Consider the following 8,923-nt stretch of genomic DNA (forward strand, 5'->3'; position numbering starts at 1 on the left):
AAAGAAAGAAAGAAAGAAAGAAAGAAAGAAAGAAAGAAAGAAAGAAACAGACAAAAGGATCACCTGGAGAACTTGTAGAAGCACAGATCCTGGGCCTCCTTGAGGCGAGATTCTCATTTAGTTGGCTCAGATGGAGTCCAGGAATTTGCACTTCTACCCAGCCTTTCCACCTCTGGGTATATACTCAAAAGAATTGAAAGCAGGGTCTTGAAGAACTACTTGTACACCCACGTTTATAGGAACAGTATTCACAACAGCCAACAGGTGGAAGCACCCAATGTTCACTCAGAGATGAATGGACAAACAAAATATTCTGTGCACACCCAATAGAATATCGTCTAGCCTCAAAAAAGAAGGAGATTCTGACACATGCTACAGCATGGATGAACCTTGAGGACATTATGCTAAATGAAAGAAGCCAGACACCAAAAAAGGCAGGTACTGTATGATTCCATTTACATGAGATGCCTAGGGTAGCCAAATTCAGAGAGACTGGTTGCTCAGGGTGGGGGAGAGGAGAATGGAGAGTTGTTTCACAGGTACAGAGGTTCAGTTTTGCAAGATTAAAAGGAGTTCTGGAGATGAAAGCTGGTGATGGTTACACAACAATGTGAATATGCTTAATGCCACTCAACTGTACACTCAGAAATCAGTAAGATAGTAAAGTTTATGTTATATGTATTTTGGCAATCAGTCAGTCAATCAATCAATAGCATTCTAAGAAGCTCCCTGATGGAAATGCTGCTGGCCAATGAACCCACACAGTGGAGCAACCTTACAAAGAGGACTCCACCAGCCATAAAAACATTGGCTCTGTATACAGATTAGCTCTTGGGGATATCAGCTTCCCTCTTTATCACTTGGTAACTTGGTGTTGCTCTCAATAGAGCAAATCTCTTAATCTCTCTGGGTCTTTGTTTTCACATCCATAAAATGGATGAGAGCCTGGACCAGGTGATCCCTGTTTCCTTTGGACTAGGTGAGTGTGTTCTTCGAATCTAAAAGTGCTTCCAGGAAAGAGCTCCAGTCAGCAGATGGAAAGACTGTGCAGTATATACAGTGTGGGTCTAGGACAGTCCAGACTTAGTCTACAGGGAAGAAACAAATTCTTTTTTTTTTTAATTTTATTTTTATTTTTTATTTATTTTTGGGACAGAGAGAGACAGAGCATGAACGGGGGAGGGGCAGAGAGAGAGGGAGACACAGAATCGGAAACAGGCTCCAGGCTCCAAGCCATCAGCCCAGAGCCTGACGCGGGGCTCGAACTCAGCCCAGAGCCTGACGCGGGGCTCGAACTCACGGACCGCGAGATCGTGACCTGGCTGAAGTCGGACGCTCAACCGACTGCGCCACCCAGGCGCCCCAAGAAACAAATTCTTTAGGAAAATTTGGTTCAGTCAGGTTCTGAAGGTTTTGGATCATGTTCAACACGCCTGGAATCTGACAGGTGGTCACTGGAATCTCTGATTTCAATGTTTGGTCATCTCCAGAAATGTAGAAGTTTAGTACAGAAGGAAAGCTACAAAAATGACCATGGAAGCCATCAAATTACCATGAAGGAGACTTTTATCCAACATTTTTAGAGACATATACTAAGGCAAAAGCAAACAATGGCCTCATTTGATCACTTTTTCCCATTATGTTTAAAATTCAACTTGTCTCCTCATATTACAACAGGAACAAAAATTCCAAATTCATTTCAATGAAGCGAGTGTTTATTTCAATACATCTTCCCTCTGCTACAGCCTTCTACTTTGAACACAAACCATTTGAAACTCATCAACAATCAAGTTGCGCCTCTGTTAAAGCCCAGATGGCTTTAGGTTAAGATTAACCATCGGATCTCTGCACACCAGGTCTGAAGCACTGTGAAGAGGGCCTCTGTCCCTCCTTAGAACATGCCTGGAATTACACAGAGGGTAAAAGTGGCCTACTGGCACAGAAGGAGTGTGTTGGTAATGATGAGCAATGCAAACCTACGGAGACAAATATCTGTGTGGACAAAAATACAGCCAGCTGAAAGCCAAAAACCACAACCAAAACCTTAAATGAGGAAAAGCAAGCAGATATAATTTTAATTTTGTTAATTTTAATTTAAAAAAATTTTTTTAATTTTTATCTTTTTTTAATTTTAATTTTAGTTAACATGCAGTTTTTTATTAGTCTCAGGTATACAAACAGAATTCAATAATTCCATATATTACCCAGTGCTCATAGCAGATGTAACTTTTAAATCCCACCTCCTCTTTCTTATTATTGTGAAATATTGTTTCCTTAACTGTGAGGAGACCCCTACACTGCATGTGCAACAGTAATGATTGGGGCTAGGGCTTGCTGCTAATTTGACTTTAAAATCCAAGTGAACTTTCAGGGCACCTGGGTGGCTCAGTCGGTGAAGTATCTGACTCTTGATTTTGGCTCAGGCCATGATCTCACAGTTGGTCAGACTCTGTGCTCACAGCTGGAGCCTGCCTGGGATTCTTTCTCATTCTCTCTCTGCCCCTCCCCTGACTCACTCTGTCTCTCTGTGAAAATAAATAAATAAACATTGAAAAAAAAATCTTATTAAACTTTAGAGGCAACACACTTCATAAAATTGGTACTTCTTTACCTTTTTGATTATTCAGCCATATCAGATATACATACAGCTTGTGTAATAAACCTAGTAAAAATAACTATTGTTTGGATACAGCCATTTAGAAAAATTCAACTTCCCCTCTCACTGAGCTACCAACAGGCAAAGATCATTTGAACAGAATGTGCCTTCTTACTTCTGCTGACCTCTAGTGATGTCAACAGTAGTGCTTCAAGGAGCAAATAAAAGTGGAAATGCAAAGGGAGAAAAAGTACGAGGTGTTTGTGGAATGCATGGAATTTATAATACCCCAAACATGTTTTTGTTAGACATGCAATTTATACCACCAAAATGAGGGGTGCCTAGGTGGCTCAGTTGGTTAAGCGTCTGACTCTTGGTTTTGGCTCAGGTCATGATCTCACAGTTTGTGAGTTTGAGCCCGGTGTCTGGCTCTGGGCTGCCAGGGCAGAGCCTGCTTGGGATTCTCTGTCTCCCTCCCTCTCTCTCTGCCCCTCCCCCACTAGCGCTAAATAAACAAACAAACAAACAAAAAAATGATGAAAACTCATCCATTGGTGATGGTTAAATACTGTTTCCTCTCAAACAATAAGTTGCCACAGCTGCCCATACCAACCATATGATTACCACACTTTGCTTGTAAGCAACTTGAGTAAAGGATCTCATCCTAAATTTGCAACCTGGGAACTGCCACAATCAGAGCTGAATTCACGGCAGCCCAGTAATGGATGTCACGTGAGGATGGCCCAGGTCTGCATGGAATTGTTCACATCTGATTCTCTGGAGTTGATACCGGAAAAGGGTAGAGACTCAAGGACAGGTGGGCCGTGCCTGCCAAGGCTCTGGTTATCAAGAGATAACTAAAGCCAACCAAGGACGCTGGGCAAGCAGATGCATTCTGTCCCAGAAACTCTCTCTGTGGAAACAGGCTTAGAAAGAAAACTTGCTTAGTCATGGGGTTGGCACAGCCAGCCCCAGGTCTTTCTGATGCCAAAGTCAATGCTATTTTCACCATGTGCCTCTCACCCAGAGTGGAAAGAAGGAAGCAAACCATGATCTGGGGCTTGAAAACATGAGCCAAAGCCACCACCACTGGAAGCAATTGAGGGTCTGAAACCTAAAGCAGGCGGAGGAGGAGGTGGGAAACCATCAGAGTAGCCTAGTACTTTGACTTCTGCATAGTGTTGCCAGATAAAATACAGGACATATGTAACATTTGGAACATACTTATACCAAAAAACTATTCATTGCTTATCTGCAACACAAATGTAACTAGACATCTTGTATTTTTATTTGGTAAATTAGCAACCCTATTTCTGAATGCCTTTTGTATCTGGTTTGAGTTGGAGACAAGGCCTTGAGGTTGTTCTTATTAAGTAAATGTTTGATTAGACCCATGGTATAGACAGCAAGTAGGGGATGAAAGGAAATAGAACATTCTCACACCTGGGAAGGATAGCATTCTACATGTGGAGCCAAGACTGTGTTTGTTTGGAAAAACAAGTATTAGTACAAGGCCATGTCAAAAACTTTAGTGAGCAGGGGCGCCAACTGGGTGGCTCAGTTGGTTAAGCATCCAACTTCAGCTCAGGTCATGATCTCACAGCTCGTGAATTCGAGCCCTGCATCAGGCTCTGTGCTAACAGTTCAGAGCCTGCAGCCTGCTTCAGATTCCCTCCCTCTCTCTCTGCCCCTCCCCTGCTCACACTCTGTCTCTCACTGTCTCTCAAAAATAAAAAAAACATTAAAAAAAAAAAACTTCAGTGGGCACACAGATCACCCAGGATCTGGTTAAAATCCAGATTCTCATTTAGTGGGTCTTGGGTAGGGCCCAAGACTCTGCATTTCTAACATGTTTCCAGGTGCTATCTATAGTGCTAGTCTGGTTCCATACTTTAAGTAGGAAGTGTAAACCATGTAAGCTGAACGAGGAGTTCAGACACAAGTGCCCTCTACAGATGGAGCCTTCCACACTAGGATGGGGGACACAGGCACTGGGGAACAGCCACTGAAGTGCCACCGGAATCTCTGCTTCAGACACAACAGTCTAGAGTATGTCTGTTATTTTCTGCTGCTGTTACAGTCCAGCTGTGGGCTTAATTGTTTACTTTTGGCAAAAGACCTACAAGAACTGTTGACCTTGGAGGTTTTATCTCTTTTCTATCAATGGAAAGGTTTCTACAGTGGTTGGGCTGGCCTTGGGGTTTTGAGGGGTTATTTTTGTCAAAAGATGAGGAGGGTCTAATCTTTCCAAATCAAAGGAACTCCTTTCCCACAATCTCACTTTTCAAAGTTTCGTTGTTTTTGACATAGGGAGCGGCACCAATTGTGGGGCCAGACCCAGAGAGGCTGGTAAGAAGCCAGCTGTACCAGGACTGAGCCAGCATCTGGGAGCACAGAGGTTTCCCCACCCAACATCAGCAATGATGATGCTACAGAGTGTAACTCTGTTCTGGATTCCAAGGCCTCCCACCTCATATTTGGCAAACTCAAAAACAGATATTGGCTTTGGGGTTATCAGAAAAATCTCTACTTCTCCTTTCTACGTTTGGAAAGAAGGAGAAAAACTGCAATGCATCAAGGGGCTGCTATGTGCAGGCATTGTGCCTAAATCTGTCACTGGATTCACACACACACACACACACACACACACACACACACACACACATCCATGTCAAAGTAAGAGGCAGAAAGCAGCTGGTTTTTAATTTTTGTTGAATTCATTTCATTTGTGAGAATAAATATCTATCTTTAGAGTCTACAGATGGACACACTCTCCAAATCTTTTTGCTTTTGTTGATGTGGATGTCCTGATTAAACAGAAAATTTGATTTTGGAAATTGGTCAGGTAGGGTATAATCTTACATGAGAAAAAGACTTTGCAATTCCATTCCCTAGAAGAGACTGGGGCTGCCCGCCTATTCGAGGGGACCTGTCTCTGGAGGCATCATCCAATTCAATTTAACTCCAGCATCTCTTCTAGTCCCTTGACTCTTGTTTGCTTCTTTCACACTTGACCAGATGCTTTATGACTATATAAAGCTGTTCTCTATGATGCCTTCTGGGAATAAGAAATACAACTAAATTATAGTTTTTAATTTGGCCACAAAGACCCAAAAGGAAAAACAATCAAATTAACTAGATTCTTGAATTCTTTTGCAGTTGTAAAGAGACAACAGGGGCCTTCAGACTTTGGGGAAATAGCAGCTACTTCTAGGTATGCATTACAGGCCTGTGAAGAGGTGATCCGTCTTTAAGTAGAACCTGAGAGTTCTCCACACACCCCTTTCCACTGGACTGGTTTCCCTGGTATGCACAGTCTAATAACAATGGCAGTTCTTCCTGCCCCTGCCCTTCCCCTGCTAGTGAGACTGACAATATAAGGTGTTTTTGAAGATTAAGTAACAGATAAAAACTGCCTTGCATGAAGCTAGACACAAGGAAGGCACTCAAAGACAGTAGCCATTATGATGACTGCATCAGTATAAATAGCAGAGGTTATGGGAAGAGAATTTAAAAGCACTGAGGAGAGAAAATAAAAAGTGGAGATGAGAGAGGAAAGTCAATTGTCTCCTCGAATGGCTGCTGTCTCAGGTAGTTAGAAATCTAGACAAGAAGCCAACCTCAGTCTACCAGGCAGGTCTTGGGGGATGCCACCAGGGAGAATGGGGCCACATACACCCACCACCCAGGATGCCCATAGTTAGGTAGCATCACTACCAGAAAAACAAAATAGAATTGCCTCTCTGGCCCCTTCTCGGGTCACTGGCCTGGTGGACCTGGCTTGTTAGAATGCTCTCACCAGAAGGCTTGTCTGAGCAAGGGTATCCCTGCAGGACTGGATTCCTTGATGGTATTAGAGGCCATGCAGGGAAACAAGATGAAGTAATCTCTCCCCAACCAGGGTCTGGATCTTTTTAAAGCCTTGTATTTTATAATCATTTACTCTCAACCCTGGAAAAGGAAGGCACCTTGGGCCTGGGATGGGCAGGCCTGGCTCTTCACACTAGTCCTGGTCCTGTCTCTGGGAACCTGGGTTCTCTGGCTTCTCAGGGCCTCAGTTTCCTCGCTGTACAATCTCAAATGATCCTATGTCTCCTAAAAAGTTGTCTAAAGGATTAAATCACATAATGAATGTAAAGCACATAGAAGAGAGCCTGGTCCATAGAAAATGCCCAGTAAATGTTACTTTTCACTCATGACAATTGTCTAAAGCAATCTCTGTGCTGTGTAGTTTCACTATGAAGGACCTTTGATCCCTGATATATCCATACCTGTTTCCTGATACCTGAAATTCCTCTTAGAAGGGACAAAGTTTTTACAATTAAGTACGAGGTAGAGCATACAAATTGTGCAGAGGGAGGTTACATAAAGCTGAGAACTAGTTGTGGAGGGGAAGAGTGTTGTGGCCAGAGAAGCCAGAAAGAATGGATCCCAGCCTGCTTCTCAGACAAAGATGGCGGCGTCTTGTATGATCATGAGCCCAGGGTCTGTGTATCAGCTCTTCAGGTCCTAAAATACAGTCGTGTAAATGTGCCTCCATAGGTAATACAACAGGAGAAAACTTCCTTTCACGAAAAATACACAAGACAGCCTTTAAAAGAATGAAATTCTGACACATGGATGAACCTTGAAACCAAACACAAAAGGACAAATATTGTATGACTCCACTTACTTGAGGTACCTAGAGTAGGCAAATTCATGGAGACAGAAAATAGAACAGTGTTTAACAGGGGCTGGCCTGATGGGGCGGGGAGGGAGGGGGGATAGGAATTTATTATTTAATGGGTATACAGTTTCAGTTTGGCATGATGAAAAATTTTTTTAAATTATTTTCATGTTTATTTATTCATTCTGAGAGAGAGAAAGAAAGAAGAAAGCACAAGCAGGGGAGGGGCACAGAGAAGGAGAGACAGAATCCCAAGCAGGTTCTGCACCGTCAGAGCAGACCCCGATGCAAGGCTCAAACTCATAAACTGTGAGATCAGGACCTGAGCTGAGATCAAGAGTCAGATGCTTAACCAACTGTGCCACCCAGGCTCCCCGGGATGATGAAAAATTTTAGATATGGATAATGGTGATGGTTACACAACTATGTAAACGTGCTTAGTGCCACTGAAATGTACACTTAAAAATGGTTAAAATGGTAAATTTTATGTTATGCATATTTTACCACAATAAAACACACACAGGAGACATATATACAAACCAGAGATACCTGTTACTTTACAAGAAGAAAATTATTGCCCGGAGGATCTGAAGGTTCCTGATAACTGGCCAACACACCCACACCCAGAGGGGGGAAAGAAGTCTGTAAACGAAGCTCTGATGAAAGCATAACCCAAGGTAGGAAAGTGGGCTGATGTTGAGAGCCGGTTTGACTCATGACACTATGAACTCAGAGTCCACCACCTGCACTCCCCAGGGCAATTTCCCAACCTTTCACAAACCAGTAGAGAGAAGAAATGGTGGTATTTGTAAGCCCTGGAGGTAAACCACCACATGGCTCCAGCAGCCCCAAGGACTGAGCTGATTAATTCCTGGCTTCCTGCAACCCATCCAGGACACATAGATTGGGAAGCTCTGTGCCCAGGGGGCCCAGAATAGTCATGTTCAAGTGTTGGAACAGTGTGTGAATTCCTGTTCTATGCACACTGCTATATAAAACTGCTAAGTGAATTATAACTCACTTTTGCATTAAATCCTGTTTCCTTGAGGTTACACCTCAGCATCCTTAATTGACTGAGGTTTCCTCACAGGACCTTGACATTCTCTCTTTGCCCAGTGATGTCTGTACTACCTTACTTCATTCACTGTTGAGAGAAGGAGCTACTGACTCGGGTAGGACAGCCTCTCACTGAAAAGAGCAGGTCTGCTGGACCTTTCTGCAGGAAGAGACAGCCACAGGAAGATGACCCAGGATTATTACCTTTGGCATTGGGGGTTCATGCCAATTTTATCTTGGAGAAGCAAATGGGCTGTGACAGAAAGCAGATTAGGGATAGCCTGGCACTGGAATGGGGGCAGCCTTTGACTGGGACAAAGAAACTTTGTGGAATGGGAGCATTCTATGACTAGAGTGAGGTGATGTTTGCAAGATTATATACGCTAACTAAAACTCATTGAACATTTCATATACAGTATCCTCAGCACTGCTTCCTATTAAAATACAGAAATGTGACATTTGTAAGAACAAAAACAACGGATATTGAGCTGTAAATGTAAGATTTGCCTCCTTCACTGTTTGCTTTACTTCCATAAAAAGCTTTACAAAAATAATAACAAAGAAAGAAAGAAAGAAAGAAAGAAAGAAAGAAAGAAAGAAAGAAA

The sequence above is a fragment of the Panthera uncia genome (genome assembly GCF_023721935.1).
Source record: "Panthera uncia isolate 11264 chromosome B2 unlocalized genomic scaffold, Puncia_PCG_1.0 HiC_scaffold_24, whole genome shotgun sequence".
NCBI lineage: Eukaryota > Metazoa > Chordata > Mammalia > Carnivora > Felidae > Panthera > Panthera uncia.